Here is a 17977-nt window from a genome sequence, read left to right as displayed (position 1 = left end):
ATAAATATATGTTAGCGAGAACTGAGGCGCTCCCCGTTAGAGGCAAGCACAGGACTACAGTGATTTCAAGGATTCGTAGGTACAAACCCAAACCTGTCGCGTCTGTCCGTTAGCTAATCTAACCCCTCCTCCCTCCAAAGTCTGGAGTGAACGCCTCAGGACAATTCCAACTATGCGGCATAATTTTTTCAGTTTTGGTGCACTTTTTTCAGCTGTCAAAACGCTTGTTTCGAAATGCGAGTCGTGATTATATCTTTGTCGAGTAAATCAACCCAGAGGGGGTGTCCTGCGCGGCATTTATTTTGTCCGGTTCTGTAGTTGGTACATGCTAACAATAATCCAATATTTCCTATACCCAAAGGTTGTCTGGAAAAGATTTCTACTTGGCAATAAGGCCGCCTATGGTACTCTTTCTCTTTTTGTTTTGTATTTTTGTATTTCCTGTGTGTGTAATTAAATACCACAAAAACCAATTGCGTTATAATTCATTACTTTTTTACCTAGTCAAATGAGAAACTCTTTATGAAACGTCAAAACGAAAGTTTTTCTTTGGAGTTTGTATGGCAACACTGTCCTGTGACGTCATCAATAAAAGCGGTCAAACGTCGTGCTCGTTGTTACTTAATTTATACTTAACCCTTTCACGGGCAGAGACCATAGGTAACTGATGGTTCATAATAGATAGTATGACACCTTGGAATCGGAACGTCATTAGACGTTCTGTCCTTGAAAGTGTTAAATAGAATTTGAAAATAAGTCTAAAAGTACAATGAGATTAATTTTTGATCGTCTTAGACTGACTTCTATTTCTAGATTAGCATTTTATAATTTATCTTTGACACGGTCAAATACCATATTGAATTGTTTCTACAGTACGACAGAGTTCTTAAATTACCGAAATAGAATTTAATATTGAAGTATCATAAAATATTCTTATGTAAGTATTTAAAATTACTAATCATTTAATTTTATTGTATTTACATTATTTTAAAAAGTAATATTGCACCATTGCAGCATTTATGAGCAAAAAAAAATATACGTATAATGGTCCCGATTCCTGCAGACACCTCCTAATTTTATTTTAAGTTATAATACCTGTCATTTTCTTATCCGCCGAAAAGGAAAGCAACATAAGTATGAATGACAACTGTTAATTTTAAATTAAATGAATATTCCGGGCGAATCAAATATGTATCTCGCTGATATGCAAGCCGTTTGACGTGTGCTGTTAACTTAATTCTGTAGGGTTATTGGCCAGTGTAACATTTTTGGAAGGTTGTTTTAAATATTTGTGTCTAAAATTGACGTGTGTTACCCGTCTCTCTCTTTTTCGGCGGTTAAGAAAATGACAGGTATAACTTAAAATAAAATTAAATGGTTTGTACTGGAATTAGCACCAATTTGATTTTGAATAACTTTTCACCGCTTTATTGAATGAATCACAGATCCTAAAATAACCAGAATACGTAAGTAAGTAATTACCCATCTTATCAACTGTATCGTTTGTAAACATTTATTGGATTTAATCGTAAAATCCACAAGCGTAATTAGTACAAACAGAGGGGTCAAAAAGGCCACAAGCAATTCATCTAAAAAAACAATACTGCTATTTGAATTATTATTTTTATTTATTGTTATTTTTTGACATTATTATTTTATATTTTTTTAACATTGTAACTATTATATTTTAATTACACTTTACATTTTTTTTGGTAATACTGTAAATAAAAATATTTAACATTTGTGTGCGTAGCTTTTAAATGTGCAAATGTAAAATTGCAATATTGCTTTGTTAGATGAATCGCTTTAATGTGGCCTTTTGAATCCCCCTGTAATAATAATTTATCTGTTGGAATATTTAAATTATAACATAAATAATGATAATTGCTGTTTAGCAATAACTGCACTTTAAGATATATTTAAGAAGTAAAGTATGATTGATCGATTGAAGGGAAAGGCGACAAAAATTAAGAGTTATTGAGGACAAAAGATGATTAAACACTTAATAGGACACGACGAATTTATTAAAATCACCATAGAAGGGAAGCTAGAACGAAAGGGAAGGCGAACGTCGTGTCCTATCGCGTTATAACGAAGTCAAATAATTGGCCTTTGGTAGACAAGAATGGAGAATGCTTCACAGACAAGAGCGTGGCTCTTAAATTAATGATGACGATTGATATACTATAGAATGCTTCCATCTGTTGACCTAACAGAAAGCTAGTTACTGCAATTTAAAAAAGCCAGGTTAGACTGTAAACTGTAGGTAATATCAACTCTATGTTATGTACTATCGTCAAGTTAAGGTGAATGTGCCACTACCTATAATTATTTGCGTTACTTCTTATCTTTCTAGAAACTTGTGGTCTCCGAACCCCTTCTTCTTCTTCGGGGTATGAACCCCGGTATAGTCCCCGCCGGCGTGGTTGACGATTACACTCATTCAGTTCTTATGGCGGCCTCTGTGGTCCAGTGGTTTGAGCGTTGGGCTCACGATCCGGAGGTCTTGGTTTCAAATCCCGGTGGGGGCATATAACAAAAATCACATTGTAATCCCTAGTTTGGTTAGGACATTACAGGCTGATCACAGTAAAATAAAATTATCCGTGCTTCGGAAGGCACGTTAAGCTGATGTAAGTAAGTTAAGTAGTCGTTACATGAGCCATGTCAGGGGCCTTTGGTGGCCCAATAGTAACCCTGCCACCAGAGTTCATGGGGTTGGTAAACCACCTCACAACCAACATGATAGAAGAAGTGCTTATGGCTATCGACCCATTGAGGTTGATTAAATCTCTCAGACGTTTTTTGACGTAACTTATTGTAGATCTGCCGCATATAGCTGAGGGCTCTCACGCAGGGTTCAGCCCACCCCGATAGGCACCACAAGCGTGTATTGTTGTCGTGTCTACTTCCCAGTTGAAGCGAGACTAAGGTAGATAGATAAGTTTGCGATAAGTTATTGTTTATGCAAACGTTTCGTCACATCTTATCGACTGACTGTTTATTTACTTTGCGCTTTCTAGAATCTCTTTCTATGTTAGGTGACCAGTGATATGCCGATTTCTTTTCCCGAGAATGTTCCCGTTGTAAAAACTCTTTAGTAGTAAGGACACGAAGAATAATTGAGAAGCTCGGCGGCGCAGCGGTAAACGCGCTCGGTCTGCGATTGTTGAAGTTTATTTATTTATTTATTTATAAAGTACAACCACATCACATATATTAAAACATTTTACATATAAGGTTACGGTATTGTGACTAATATATATGACAATTACGGCGTACATAACTTATACAATTAAGGGTACTTAAGTATTTAAAAATAAAGTAAAATTTAAATTACACAACAAACTTAAAAATTACAAATTAGAAAGATATAAGTATAAGTAAAAAAAGTAAAATATAAGTAAGTAATTAATATCTGTTGAGCTTTAAATAATCTAAAATTTTTCTCATATATATATTCAGCGGATCATGGAACACATCAAGATCTAAGATTTTGTTACAAAAAGAGTTGTATTCTTTAAAAGTTCTGGTGAAGTTAAGCAACTTTCGCAAAGCCCGGTCATAGGATGGGTGACCACAGAAAAAAAAGATTTCATCTCGAGCTTCTTCGTGCTTCAGAAGGCACGTTAGGCCGTTGGTCTCGGCTGCATTAGCAGTCGTTACTAACCACCAATAAGCACTGGGCCCGCGTGGTGGTTTAAGGCCCGATCTTCCTATCCATAGGGAAGGCCCGTGCCCCAGCAGTGGGGACGTTAATGGGCTGGTGATAATGATGATGAGTAAGGACATTGGCTGCTTTTCTTTTTCAAATTGTTCTTTCTTGTACTCCGATTTGACCAGCCTAAAGGTAAGGCAATAGAGGTCTGTTTAAATACATTTTGCGCCTTTTTAGTTAATGCCATCTTCCCAAAGTGGGAACATTCCCGAGAACGAACATCACTGTAGGTGACATATTTAGACAGAGCACAGTTTAACGGCCAACTGTGGTCCAGTGGTTTGCGCATTGGGCTCACGATCCGGATGTCTCATGTTTAAATTCCGGTGGGGACATATCACAAAAAAACCTTTGTGATCCCTAGTTTATTTTGGACATTACAGGCTGACCACCTGATCGTCCGAAAGAAAGATCATCCGGGCTTCGGAAATCGGAAGGCACGTTAAGCTATTGGTCCCGGTTACTACTTACTGATGTAAGTTAGTAGTCGTTACACGAGCCATGTGAGGGGCCTTTGGCAGCTCAATAGTAACCCTGACACCAGGGTTGATAAGGTTGGTAAACTACCTCACAACCCACACGATAGAAGAAGAGACTACATTGTTACTAAAATTATTTTTAAAATAAGATTTATATGCGATGCCACGTGCGAAGCTACATGATAATTATGCATTGAATAAGGTAGTGATGTGACTAAACATATTAAAGTACCACGACGTTGAATGTGGGATTTTGGTGCTGTTTTAAAATGCAGCTTTTTTGACGTCACTTACAAAAAGGACCACCAAATAGGAACACTTTATTGTACAAAAATCTCATCCTTACCAAGAGAGTTCGAGCTGAGCTGACTGTAATCCCAATCACGCGGGATCCCGATATCGGGATCCCGAGTTGGTAGAACGCTTGCCTCTCACTTTGAAATCCCAAGTTCAAATCTAGCACAGGCCTAAACGAATTTGTTTTCGAATTCATGTTTAGATCAATGTTTATCACGTGTTCAGCGGTGAAGGAAAACGTCGCGAGGAAACCCACTTTCCCGAGAAATGCATTTTCGGAGGTGTGTGACCTAACCTGTATCGGGCTGGATTTCCCTTCGCGGGTTGGAAGGTCAGACAAGCAGTCGCTTCTGTAAAAACCTGGACCTGTCAAAATCAGGTTAGGTAAGCGGGCCGTGTGAAAAACGGAATACTGCTGTGATGATACTATTTGACATTTGTTTTCTGTTTTTTTTTTTTTGTGAGAGGCACATTAAAAATATGAAAATGAAGAATAGATACTTCTACTTACAAAAATACGATAGGAACATCACTAATTCAGTTACCAACTTATGCTAATTGTATGTAGGATTCCATTAAATTTTATTTTCATCAGACAAGGTCGAAGTGAAACGGAGACTGAATACAAAATAGCATAACGTCGCCTTAAAAGGAAGCAGATAAAACCAGGTAGGATTTTCTAGACTACATTTCCAAAAAAAAATAGCTGTACAGTCATGAGCAATATAATGTACCCACTTTAGGACTCTGTCGCACTAACATATTTGACATTTAGTGAGACTTACAGTTCAATTTGTCAAAAAAGTTAATGTGACATGGTACCAAAGTGTATACAGAGCCCTTTCTCTTTATGTGGTCTCTTATATGTATGTGGGATATAGAAATAAAACGGGATATTTTAATATTTTTACTTCTTCTATTTTAATTAATTTTAACAAAACAAAAAAACTTCTTCCCTTATCCTTTAACCCTGACCAACACCATAGACTTGCCTATCTTACTTTTTAAAACTGCCTTACGTCCCATTCATCGACTATCCTCCATTTATACCATAAACAATCAAATTCCCATTCATTATCCTTCCATAGTATTCTCACTTTCCTACATGTAAGTATGTGGATAATTAGAGTTCAACAAATAATTTGTACAAATGTACCAACACCGTATTACTTGTAACATTTACAACTCTAATTAAATAAACAAATTATTTATAGTCCCTAGTTTGGTTAGGACATTACAGGCTGATCACCTGATTGTCCGAAAGTAAGACGATCCGTGCTTCGGACGGCAAGTTAAGCCGTTGGTCCCGGTTACTACTTACTGATGTAAGTACGTAGTCGTTACATGAGTCATGTCAGGGGCCTTTGGCGGCTCAATAGTAACCCTGACACTAGGGTTGATGAGGGTGGTAATTCACCTCACAACCCACACGATAGAAGAAGATTGTTTCTAAAATGTGTTGTATAATTAAATGTGAAATAAATGAATCTAATCTAATCTAAGCTTTTTTTTACATAAAGTAAGCTTCACGTGAGCTTTAAATTTACTTTCTGACAAATTCAAAAATTATATCGAGTCAGTTGTGTAAGATGCTAAATGGAAATAAAATTAATTAGCGAAACAAATCTTCGTATCAAAGGTCGACTCGAGAGTCGTATATGGTTAGCTTTTGTAATCCTTTTGGTTTAACGTTATTGAATAATATGGTCGTAAAGTTAATACAGATAAGGTATTGAATGATTTCATCTTTTGAGGCGGATTCATGGCGGCTAAGTATGTATAAATATGTATACATGTATATGAGTTATTCTTCTACTATCGTGTGGGTTGTGAGGTGCTTTACCAACCTCATCAACCCTGGTGTCAGGGTTATTATTGAGCCGCCAAAGGCCCCTGACATGGCTCATGTAACGACTACGTACTTACATCAGTAAGTTGTAACCGGGACCACCTAACGTGCCTTCCTTTTTTCTTTTTTTTGACGTGACTTATTGTAGGTCTGCCGCAGATGGCATTATGGTGTAGGACACAGTTTAATGTTTAATGCTAAGCTGCTAAGCTACTAATTTAGGTCCAGCTTAGCTACTTTATTTTCGTTTTAAACTGAACCCTCTACACGTACGCCATCTAAGTTCCTATCCGTTACCGGACAAATCGATGAAGTCTTTACCCACGTTTCACTGAGTTATATAATTTTTATCAGAACAATGTGATCTAGCGTGCTGAACCGTATCGCCGCGTCATAAGAATTTTTCAAATTAACAATGCAAAAGTCGACCTTATCCTCTTTGAGAGAGTGTTTTTCATTTTGCGAGAAGATATATTAATGATTTACTATTTTGTTTTTTCTATTATTATTTTTGTGTAAGTTAGTTTACTTTTTAATGTTGTAATTGTATTTTTTTATGTTTTTTATGGTATTTATAGTCTATTTTTTTTCTTTTTCATTCATTGTTTATTTTTGTTGTTTCCAGGACGGTGGGTAAGAACCCATTATTATGTGTTTTAATTATAACAATAATTGTTGCTTAATATTTGGATCATATAATGTACAGAATTACGTTGCTGCGTATATCTTTATTATGATCAGAATAATAATGGGTGCAAGATGTAATTGTGCCTGGGTGGAAAAAAAAGGATTCATCATTTGTACCCAAAAACATTTCTTTTTTTTTTTTATTTTCCCCGAAGGGTAAGGCAAAGGGAACTATGCCCATACAGTCATGTCTTACGTATTTTTTTTCTAGATGATTGATGAAATGATGAAAGGTGATGATGATGAAACCTAAGCCCCCACCCTCGGAGTAGACTCCTACTCCGAACCCCAAACGAATTAACTCAAAAGTCCGCATAAACTTTCGAGTCGTGAAGCGGCTTCCTGGCACGAAGTGAACATAGGCAGATACACTTTGTTCATTGAATACTCCGATATAATAACACTCGCGAATGTCTTCCGACTAACTTAATGCGTTCATTAACCACAAAACACCACTTCGTATTAATTATTTAGATTATTCAATGAAGAAACCAACAGTCCCGTTCCCGTTTCCCGCCAAAAAGCCGTACCCAAAAACAAAGATAATAAAAGATGCATTATGTCTGTTATCCATGAAATTAGAATGTTAAACGAAGGAAAATATGTACAGCGCAATCTATATTGTTTTTGATACTTACTTCCTACGATAAACAATGTTAGCAAATTAACATTGCTAAAGAGAGGAAAATAATTGTAACCAAAACTCGTCACGAGTCAATTTTGCGAAGACTGTGGCCATCATAATATCAAATGAATATTGAATAACAGATTTAGTTTTTAGATTGTTTTTTTTTTGTCATACAGCGCATTGGGTTACACTGCAATGTTGTATGTACCTTTATAAATAAATAAATAATAACAGAATATATCTTTGCCAACAAAAAATCTAAGGAAAGAAGACATAGATACATTTAAAGGATAGTTATGTACCAAAACATGCATTCACCACACCGAATCATCACTCTAGAAGAGGTATAGAAGACAGCGGGATAAATTATGTAATTATATTTACCATTTTAAGTGGTATTCTGGTAGACTGACCTCACATCGATGCAACGATGCACCATAAATAGTGTTGGGTTCTTACCCGGAAAATTCCCGCGTTTTGGGAATTTTCCCAATTCTGAGGGAAAAAACCCGAAAAATTCCCATTTCAAGGGAAAATATTTTTTATCGCATATATTTGTATTAAAAGTAAGGATTTCCAACAAAGACCATTTAAATATAATGTATGCCTACTTATGCCCAATTTATCTTCTGTCGTAGTGTCGTATGAACTGTTAAAATACTTAAAGGAGATCATCGGATTTCGGCCCAGAAGTCAAAGTGCCGGCCAAAAAATAATTTTGCTATATTCCGTTAGATCTTATCCATATGAGCATTTATTACTATGGCACCAAAGCTGTAGGGTCAATATCTTCGGTTTTATTCGATTTTAAAAAACTGTATTTTTCATACATTTTAGGTGAAAATGTAAAGTGCCGGCCAAGTAACAATAATGGTATATATCCTTAGAACTTATCCGTCTGAGCATTTATTACTATGGCACCAAAGCTGTAGGGTCAATATTTTCGGTTTTATTCGAATTAAAAAAAACTGAATTTTCATACATTTTTGGTGTAAATGTGAAGTGCCGGCCATGAAACAATATTTGTATATCCCGTTAGAACTTATCCATTTTACCATTTATTATTAGGGCACCAAACGTCTATGACCATTATTTTGACTTTTGTTGGACTTTACGTTATAGTTTCTGTGTGAAAAGTGCCGGTCAGCAAAAAACACATGTCAAAGCTATCGAGAAGATACCTGTAAACATTATTCACTATGACAAAAACGTGTATGACCATTAATTAGTTTGGCTTTTGTTGGATTTAAAAAAAAACTTGATTTTTGATTCATTTTGTATAAAAATAAAATATAACAGGCGCGTTATTTAAAAGATCGTCAGAATGTTTATTACTATGGCATTAAACGACTATGACCAATATTTTGAACTTAATTCGATTTTCCAAAAATCAAAAAAAGTTTTATCTAGTGATAATGTAACTATCTTGCTAAAGGCGTAATATGGTGGTCGTCTTTTGAAAAGTAGGTTTGCGTTTGACCACTACCTTACCTGATGGTGATACACGCTTAAGAAACTATTTTTTTTTAAAGAAAAGTGTATACAAGGAATAAACAGTGGGGTGATAGAGGTACCTACTATGTTATCGGCCGAGTAGCACCAGGACATTGTGATAGGCATATTTGCAAAGTACAACTACCCGACTCCTGTTTTCCCTAACAGATACTTCAGACGTCATGCCAATATACGAGTTTCGTCACTAGATGGCAAGCTTATCTTTGGAGGGTGGTAACCATTTACAGTCAAGGTGAATCAATACCATAATTCAACCTAAACTTAGGCCGTAACGTTGAGTCGAATGCAAAAACTACAGCCAACGTCATATCTAAAATCAGATAGTATTAATATAGAAGTTCACCTAACAACATACAAAACAAAAACACAAAGTATTTATCTCACTAATAACTAGTCATTGGGAAAGCTCTGCTTGTTGTCATTGTTAAAATGTATAAAAAAAGTTTTTTTAAAAAGTCCAATAAAAGCCAAAGTCGACATTTGGTAGTATAGTAAAAATACGTCGTTCAAGTCGTTTACCAAAAGATTTGACTTATTTTGTTTCGCTGGCTGACATTTTTCCCATTTAAACCAAAACGGAAAGAGACACGAATAAAAAGTCAAGATAACGGTCAAAAATGTTTTGCGCCAGATTATTAAATGTTCTAAAGGTCCTTTGTAATCCGCCGTACCGCATTTTTTACCCAAAGCACTTTATTTTCATACAAAATAAATGAGAAATCAAGAATTTTAAAATCCAATTAAAGCCAAACTAATGGTCATACACGTCTGGTGTCATAGTAAAAAATGTTCAGAACAATCTACTCGAAAGGTTGGACACATTTTTTTTCTCTGACCGGCACTTTCAAATTTGGGCCGGCCAAAGTATGGAAAGCCGATGATCTAATTGGAAATATATTTTGAATGGAATGTTCGATTTTAATAATTTCATGCAAAGATATCTACATATTATAGGATATATAGGATGCTTTTGGCACGAGAGAATGTCATCATCGAGGAGCAACATGGTTTTGTGCAAGAAATTGGGAGGCACGAATACCTACAGATATTATTTACTTGAACTATGAAAAAGCTTTTGATCGAGTTCCTGTCACACCATTGATTGCTAAATTAGAGCCCTTTGGAATCAGAGGCAATGTCGTGAAGTGGATTGAAGACTTCCTGTCAAATCGCACATTCTCTGTGCGCATCGGAGAATCATACTCTGTTCCCAGAAAAGTCCTCAGCGGTGTGCCGCAGGGATCGGTATTAGGACCTATTTTATTAAGTATCTACCTTACAGATCTTAAACATGGTATCATGTCTGATATATCACTCTTTGCAGATGACACGAAAATAACAGGGAATCCACTTATTAGCCATAATATAATCCAAGATGATCTTGATAGAGTAATTGCTTGGACCCGAGATTGGCTAATCACATTAAACGTAGACAAATGCACTGTGTTGCATGTTGGCAGTAACCACCCCACGTTGAGTTACACCATTGACTCAAAACCTCTCGAGTGTGTTAAAAAACAAAAAGACCTTGGCATAACGGTAACACATAATCTAAAGTGGGACGAACACATTATTGGAATCACTAAGAAGGATAACTCCCTCTTATACATAATTAGAAAAGCTTTTTATCATATAGATACGGAATTGTTTCTTAGGCTTTACAAAACTTACTTACGTCAAACCGCTGTTAGAACATGGGTTTCAAATATGGAGACTTTACTATCGGAAGGACATTGCACTACTAGAGAGAGTCCAAAGAAGAGCAACAAAGATGGTGACAGTACTGGCTGGCCGGAGTGGACCTTAGCGGGGGCCGCAGGACTCTCACCTCTGGCTTGACTTCATTGGCCAGCCAGAGTGGGGCGTTAGAGCTATACGCTCGCAGGGTGGAAGTGAAAGATGCATAAGTCGCGAGTTGGTAAGGCGGGTAAACCGCCTCGCAGAAAGCGGTGTACACCTCTTGACACCCTGAGATGCTCACAACCTTGTTGCTGCCTTGCCGTCCAGTCGCGTCGGCTAGATAGGTGGCCCAACCAGTGAGTGACGAGTCACCGCCTGCCCAATGTATCTCTGTTATTAACATTGGTCGAGCAGGCGCCATAGTCCCCCATAGCCCCAGTATATAGGTTCACTAACCCCCAACCCAATAGCCCCGTTCCTTTTGTTCCCATAATCTGCAATAGTCCTACACGAACCAGGGATTGTCTTTGGGTGCACTCCCATAGTGCATACAGGGATAATCGCCGGTTGGTGTCACAACACATTTAGAGTAAATTGTCTTAAGGGGCCTCTACGTGTTGGCTTCGGCCCCACGCACGCCTTCCAAAAGTCCGGGACTCCATGACAGACCCGACCCGAGACATGGAAACGACATACAAATAATAATAAGATTAAAAACAATTAAATAAAAAATATTTTCCCATGATTCGGGAATTTTTCGGGTGTTTATTTTATTTTCCCATATTTTCCCGATATTTTTTCTTTCCCACCCAATTTTTTCTTTCCCTGCCCATCACTAACCATAAATCAATACGCCTTTACAATTGTGCAATTCTCATAACTGTTAGCTTGTAATTTGTATCAATAAAAGTTGATTTACATTGCCACATACCGGTTCACCCGACGATGGAAAAATAATTATAGTTAAGATACAAACAAAAACCTTTTGGCCGTGGTCTGGGCTACCACGTAACTTGGTAGAAGGCTTGCCTCTCCCTTTAAGGTCGCAGGTTCGAATCCAGCATAGGTCTAAACCAATGGTTGTCGAATTTATTTTGGAATTCATATTTGGATCATAAATGATTATCACGTGCTTAGCGGTGAAGGAAAACATGGTGAGGAAACCCACATTCCCGAGAAATGCATTTTCGGAGGTATGTGACCTAACCTGTATTGGGCTGGTTTTCCCTTCGCGCGTTGGAAGGTAACCTGTCAAATCTTCAGGTTCGATAAGCGGACCCTGTGAAAAACGGGATAATGCTAGGGAGATGATGCCAGAAGATACAAACAAAAACCTAAAAAAAACGAACTTTACACACCTTCCTTTCCTACCCAAACTCTCTCCTTGACATTTATTATATATTGTAGCCTAAAGTCCGACTAGGCTGAAGTTATTAATGAAGTTTAAAACACATATGTATCTCGCAAGTCTCAATATATTAGCCATATTTGACGCGTGTATATGAAATAGTTTTTGAATTATGAGGGGGTCAAAAGTGGTTCCAAATGGTTCGTGTAATATTACACACAGTGCTGCTCGCCAGTTCTGTTACTTGCTGAACTTGGCTTGACACGCTCCCGTGTGTAGAAACGTCGACTTTTCAACTAAGTATATGGTCAACATAAGTTGGTGATATGAAAGGATCAATTTTAAGATCGTAGAATTTTAAGAAGAACAGCTAAGGAATGGAATGGGCTGCCGGCGTCGGTGTTTCCTGTGTCTTATAACCTGGGGTTCTTTAAATCATAGGTGAATAGGCAATTTCTGGGTAGGCTCCTTCCACCGTCTCTTCTTTTCCTCGTGGAAGAACGAAGTCAAGAGCAAACCCATCTTAATTTAAAAAAAAGATCTGGCCACGACATATGCATCTACACAAACAAAACTTACATAAATCCATCACGCTATGACCCTAATAAGTTGCACAGCAATATTAGCTAATGTAGAAACAATCATTTAGACATAGCAACAATGTGACCTCACTAACTAGGCATAAACTTGAGTTTTTTTGCAACTTTCCGTTTCTTATGTGTCAGTATATTTGCTTATGCCATTATCGGATACCTATGTTGGATATTAGTATGTCTATGTGAAATGTGTGATGTAATTTTGTTTTTTTTTTTTATATTATGCGATGCGATATCGCATGAATTATGGTAAATATGATTTTTTTTTTTGACATTTGGAAGAATGTCAGAGAAAAAGTTCTTGTCGCTATTTTTCCGTAGTCGAGTTATAGTTTTAAAAACTTTAACTTTTTTTATATAAGTCTCTGCCATTAGAATAAAATAATGAAATATGAATTTACTTATTACTTACCGGATAGTTTAGAATTTTCAGGACATTTCTCACAAAACTTGAATGAGTGTCATGGAACACATCAAGGTTTTCAGAGCGACCATTGGCGAAATTGTATTGGTTTAAAGTTCTAGTCATCGGTGATTGCAAACCCAAGTTTTTTTTTAGACGTAGGGGTGTAAAAAATGATTTTAATTTTATATCGAGGATATTTATAGGGAATTTTGAGTGAAACTCTGTTAAGTAGGTGATCGCAGTGACTATATCCATTGATTCTATACTTTGTTTTATAAAATATTTAATCGCATTTAAGTATGTTACAATGTCGCATTGGATATACCTGTACAAATATTGTTATAGAATTATGTAAAATGAAAATCATACGCACATTTTCAAGTAAATCAAGTTTTCAAGCCAGTGGTTATTTTAAAATCGGATGCTGTAAAGTATCGTTGTATGGTTGACCTTGGCGTGTCATAAAGTGAAGTTTTTTTTTGAAGTGACTTATTGTAGATTTGCCGCAGATGGCATTAACTACTTGGCCGGACAAATGGGGAGCGCTGAAGGCTCTCACCCGGTACAACGTTTAAGACAACAGGCCTGAGGGTGCCTAGTTGGGCGCGAACCTCGGCTGAGAGCGTCGTCTGAGAGGAAAAATATTTGAAAGAATTAATCGACCCTAGTGGGTCGATAGCGATAAGCACTGAATGAGAGAAATCGTCGACCACGCCGGCGGGGTCGGTATCGGGGCCCTGAAGTGTTTGGTGTCGCGAGCTGATTGGCTGCCTCTATGGCTAATATAGTGAAGTGGAGAGGTATTTATCTTTTTTAAATTGTATACGGTCATAAACTTTATGATATTAAGGTACTGGTTATAAACGTGGTGGTATTTTAAGTGTGTTATGTTTGTTGGAGGGGGTATGGAGCATACTCCACCACGCTGCTCCACTGCGGGTTGGTGGAGGTGTGTACGGCTAATAGCCCCCCCGGACCGCTTCCAGTTGATTGAGGGGAGGCCTGTGCCCAGCAGTGGGACGTATATAGATAGGCTGTTTATGTATGGGTGTATGTTTGTTGGCAACACCAATACATCCACATATATTTTTTATCGTAATATTATTTGCTCTGGCAATATTACGGGTCTTACGCCGTGTACTTTGCCGATGAGCCAAGTTTTCCTCATATCATTAACTAATGCAAATAATAACCTAGTTTATTAGACTCCTTGCATCAGCACCAGAGTGTGATCTGTTTGTAGGTGAGTGGACGTATGTGTGTCGCGAGTGTCTCAGGTTCTGCGAGTCATCTCACTCTCTCTGAATAATGTGTGAAAATTAAATATGTTTGTATATTGTTTAGAACTAAGTTTTTTATATGTCTAATTATATTATTGTTTATATTGAAAGTTTCACGGCGCATTGGCGCTTCTGCACTGTAAAGTCGTGAAATGTAAATAGTAAATAAATAAATAATAAATAATATACATGCCGCTTAACACTACATCTCAAAGGGTTTAATTTTGCGTGTAGCTAACACAAAATCGCCACTAACAGCGTTTATTTGTATACATAATATAATAGTAGATAAGTCATAGGTACATTGTTCATTGTTCAAGGGAAGAAGCCCCCATCACTAGTAACGGGCTAATCTCGAGTGTTTTCTCTTAGGCTGTATGGGCTAAGTTCCCTTTGCCTGCCCGAACGGGCAAAACGAAAAAAAAATACCTGTAATTAAATTAAAATTATAGAAAACAATAAATTGTCGTTTGTTAAAAAATGAAACAGCCCACTTTAGTTACTATTTATTGAAATAAATAAATTATTATCTAGTTTACATTACACAACTTTAAATTAACAATAAATTAAAAATATATTCACTATAATATAATTTTAAATACCAGTTATTTTCGGATATGTGATTTTTCATTATCGCTGCCTTCACTCACAATCTGATAATTGTTACAGAATTGACATAAATATTTAAATATATTTTGTATAATAATTATCAATTTATTATTTTTAATAACATTTTTTGGATTTGTATAATAATAAAATAATAGTGCTATAATAATTATCGTCTAAATTACATCAAATTCTTTGTAAGATAGGTATATTGTTTTTAAAAGCCGTGATTTTTTAAAGTTCTACTTGTTCATGTCTATAGTAGAGTCTCAGGATGATTCACCGCCTTTTTTGACGTGACTTATTGTAGATATGCCGCAAATGACATTAACTTCTTGGCCCGAGGATTTTCCGCCAAATCTCAGTAAGTATAACAGTGTGGTGGAGTGTGGCTCGCACCCCCTCCGAATGACAAAAAGAGGTCTGTACCCAGCAATGGGACGTATGTTAGGATCTTTATGTCCCTGTTTTTACTATAGTGACGTATTTTATAAAATACACAGAATATATATGACACACAGAATTAATATAATATTAGAGACATTATTTTATACTCGACATAAGTAAAACATATTCACTGAATCAAAACAAGTGATATTCACACAACATCAAAATGATATTAATTATGTTGTAATTTAAATATTGTAATTTCAAAATTCAGCGAAATATGTTTGAAATAATCATAATAAAGTACACGACAATATGCAACTAATATTAATTTAAATCTAATCTAAATTATGTATATACTAACAACTATATTTTAAAATATTGGAAGCACATTCATTTCAGACAACAAGTTATGAGACAGACAGAGCGTTTACTATTATTTTATAATTATGTAGAAACATTTAAAATGCAGAATAAATTATATATTATATTTCATATTATTCACGAACCAGCACTCTACAACACAACAGATTTCATTCAAAATGATATATTCATTTCTCACTCAATAATACGTAATAATATTTTTAAATATGTAAATATTTTTTCATAAAATAATGTCATTAAATTAAATAATTATAATATCCTTTAAAAGAACGAGTAATACTTCTTATAATATTGTCTTATATACTTTTAAATATCTCTAAATGTATATAGTAATATCATTTTAATAAACAACTACGAATGTTCACTATTTTTTTCTTTTATATATTATTATAGAAATTGACACTTTTATAAATAGACACAAATACTACAGAATAATTCCATTGAACACGCCGTTTCATTAATTTTTAAAGTTGAATATTAAGACCATAATATAGTTGTATGCAGTATAATATATATAATTCTTTATATTCGTTCAAAAATAGTGTATATTTTTTCCGGAAATGCTTCCCTAGAAGAACCCATTGAATGGAAATTTCTGAAAACAGATAATTTGTTAGAAAATCTACAGTATATGGATAGATTTAGTTTAAAATACATTTTATAGAAACGTTGGTCTCAGGTAGAACACAGAAGTTAAGATTCGAAAAATACTTTTTTAATATTACTTTAGGTCGTAGTGACTCTGAGTGTTATACGAATTGTTCGAATATTCATATTTAAATACGAATTATAATTCAAATATGGTGTGAATATGCGATTAATAATGAATAATATGTAATGTCTAATCATAATAACACACACAAGTAAAGCTGAATAACCAAAAATACACACCAAATATACTTTTCATAATAATAGTAACACCTAATAATAAACTTATGATTATTAAATAAATTAAATGGATGCACACTTAAATTATTATCGTTATAGTAAATGTTAGGCCCACAGTTCGAACTTATGTTTTTAATAATACGGTTAAATACTTTTTATATGTGATATAATGTATTAATATAACCTAAGTTCTCACGAACACCATAGATTCAAAATTTTACGCGTCCTATTGCGTGTTTTAATATATATTTTAATATGCTCTAAACACAGACTACACTCTAACACATATAAACTCCTTTTAGGATAACATAGCGCAAATATACTTAATATATTTTAGGCATTTCTTCTATATAACGAAATTATTTGCCTATACATTGCAATATAGTAGTAAATATAATTATTTTGTTAATAACTGAGATATATATCTTTTAATAATTTTCTTTAATATTGCTTTTGAATTCTGATTCTATTTGTCATTGCATTATAATATTAATTTATGTTAATACATGTATATTGCTAGACCGCCTTTTATTTCATTTTCGCGACGGTCAGGTTTTCGTGCTATAAAAGCTAAGCTGTCGAGGAAAACCGCTCGCTTACAAGTATGTATTTTCGCAATCAAATTTTTTTTTGGCTTTATACTTTAGCATCTCGAGAGTACACCCGATATACGACCTATGCAAGTTAATGCGAGGTCTGTATCCAATAATATGATGTTCATAGCCTTTTCTGACATGCAATATAATATATTAAATACTGAAATGCACTATTTAAATACAACTTCTACCTAAGCGTTAGCTATATGGAAGACAACAGTAACAGATAGTTAACATTCGCTAAATTATACATTATCTCATAAACATAACGTACATCTTAAAATCTAGAATAATATATTTAATAAGAAACCTAAAAATATAGTTTAAAGTATAATATACATGAACGCGTCGCAATAAACGCACCCAGAACAAAAATCAACATAATTATGCTAAAATTGTATTTTTTGATATAGATTTATATATGCGAAATATATGTCGCGATCAATTAGCATTTAATATAGTTCAATAAACGAATCCAAAGATTCTGTAGATTGCATGCTTGTCAAAATATTAGTGAATAATACAGAATTATTATTAGTGAATAGCCAGATGTAGAACTATCAAAAATACTAAATTAAATAAATATATATATTATAAACCATTTATTAAAATGTATTTTTTAAATAAGTTTTC

The sequence above is a fragment of the Pectinophora gossypiella genome, chromosome 24, assembly GCF_024362695.1.
Source record: "Pectinophora gossypiella chromosome 24, ilPecGoss1.1, whole genome shotgun sequence".
Lineage (NCBI taxonomy): Eukaryota > Metazoa > Arthropoda > Insecta > Lepidoptera > Gelechiidae > Pectinophora > Pectinophora gossypiella.
Note: the sequence above shows the minus strand (reverse complement) of the source record.